At 36.4% G+C, this 1883-nt stretch overlaps 1 long non-coding RNA gene across 2 annotated transcripts; it reads right to left on the reverse strand.

Annotated features, from left to right (window-relative positions):
* Nucleotides 1–229: 229 nt before the first annotated feature.
* Nucleotides 230–1610, reverse strand: LOC110882099. Of its 2 annotated transcripts, none has more exons than XR_002559993.2 (3): nt 1285–1609; nt 996–1200; nt 230–296 (listed from the first exon to the last, which is right to left on the reverse strand). It is a non-coding gene; the product is annotated as an uncharacterized LOC110882099 (long non-coding RNA). The 2 variants fall into 2 exon arrangements; XR_002559992.2 differs by lacking the exon at nt 230–296 and adding an exon at nt 851–896 and having other exon boundaries at nt 984–1200; nt 1285–1610.
* Between the last annotated feature and the right edge of the window lie 273 nt (nt 1611–1883).

A 1883-nucleotide genomic window follows, 5' to 3' on the forward strand; every position in this document is an offset into this window, starting at 1 on the left:
ACCCAAAACAGATACGTAATTTTAAATAATTTATTGGCGACCTTATACATTCCCATGATCTCGTAACCGACTCGTGTGGACCCAGTTGACCAGACTCTTACCGATTTTGCACCGTCCATTGCCACCTTGAGAGCCGCCACGTTTACCAAATTTGCCAAATCACCACCTGAAAATACGATAAACAGATCGTAAATTGAACTGACATAAAGAATTATGTAAATATAAACTGTTGCTGACCTTGAACAACATCAACCTTTCGAGTAATGTATTGTACTTACATTTTGAATTTCGGTAACCTCGGCTTCTGGCTTTTTAACCGTTCACCTCCTGCATTCACCGTTGCACTAAACTAAACGGATAAATATTATCCATTCCAGTCATGTATCCAGTTACCAGAACGCTGACTCCACCGTTTAGGGATTCTTGAGCATCAACGGATTTGATCTCAGCCTTGAAGTCACCATAGTTAAGTGACAAGATTTTAGCATTGATTGCCTGCATGCCAGTACAAACTTTAAAAATAAAAAAACAGATACCACTGTCACATGTATTATGAACTAAAAAGATTTAACAGAGACCGTACATCCATAGTAGTGGTTATGCTCATAGAACCATCTTCCTCGGGCCGACCAAGTTTACTGATATCCTGATAAAAACGATGAACCAGCCCAGGTGACTGGTGCAGTATATGATAATACTGCTGAATAAAAACATTCCCAACCTGTTTGTCGCCAACAATTTAATAACATTAAATCAAATTCATTCACCTATAAACAATGCAATCAGATTCATTCACCTATAAATATTAATAAATAATTTAAACATGTTTACCGATTTTGCGCCGTCCATTGCCACCTTGAGAGCCGCCACGTTTACCAAATTTGCCAAATCAGCACCTGAAAATACGATAAACAGATCGTAAACTGAACTGACATAAAGAATTATGTAAATATAAACTGTTGCTGACCTTGAACAACATCAACCTTTCGAGTAACCTTCGACTTCTGGCTTTTTAACCGTTCACCGCCTGCATTCTCGATCAGCTCTCCCTAACACCACTATCAATTGTTCTCTTACAACCGAACAGCACGTCCCCACAGACGCTATTTGCGGGCATATCCGCCATTGTTCTCTTACAACCGAAAGAAACTCATATCTTGATAACATTCGCAGACATATCTTGATCCTCAGACGCAAATCCTGAACCAAAATAAACAAATACTTTATAAAGTTTCACACTTGCACAATCGAATCGAATTCTTGAAACCGTTTAACCGAACTTACTCTTGAGATTAGCAAACAGATTCTCGTTAACGAATCTTGACGTCTCCGGTCCACCATGTCCCTCATAGACAACATTCAAATAAATATAAATATTAATAAAAAATTTAAATAACATTCAAATAATTTTTTCAAAGTCACACGAATTGTTTTTTAATTGAACTATAAATTTTCCTTTAACTCATGTTAAATAACATATTTTTGAAAAGAAATTATTTTATCCAAAAAGATTAGGAGTGAGAAAAAATTAGTTTAAAAAAAAACCCATTTTGATAAATAATTTTCAAAGTACCCATTTAGGTAAATAATTTTTCCAACTACACCATTTTAGGAAAAAAACTCAGCACCATTGCCCCAAACCCAAAACAGATACGTAATTTTAAATAATTTATTGGCGCCCTTATACATTCCCATGATCTCGTAACCGACTCGTGTGGACCCAGTTGACCAGACTCTTACCGATTTTGCACCGTCCATTGCCACCTTGAGAGCCGCCACGTTTACCAAATTTGCCAAATCAGCACCTGAAAATACGATAAACAGATCGTAAATTGAACTGACATAAAGAATTATGTAAATATAAACTGTTGCTAACCTTGAAC

Source organism: Helianthus annuus, chromosome 7 (genome assembly GCF_002127325.2).
Source record: "Helianthus annuus cultivar XRQ/B chromosome 7, HanXRQr2.0-SUNRISE, whole genome shotgun sequence".
Classification (NCBI taxonomy): domain Eukaryota; kingdom Viridiplantae; phylum Streptophyta; class Magnoliopsida; order Asterales; family Asteraceae; genus Helianthus; species Helianthus annuus.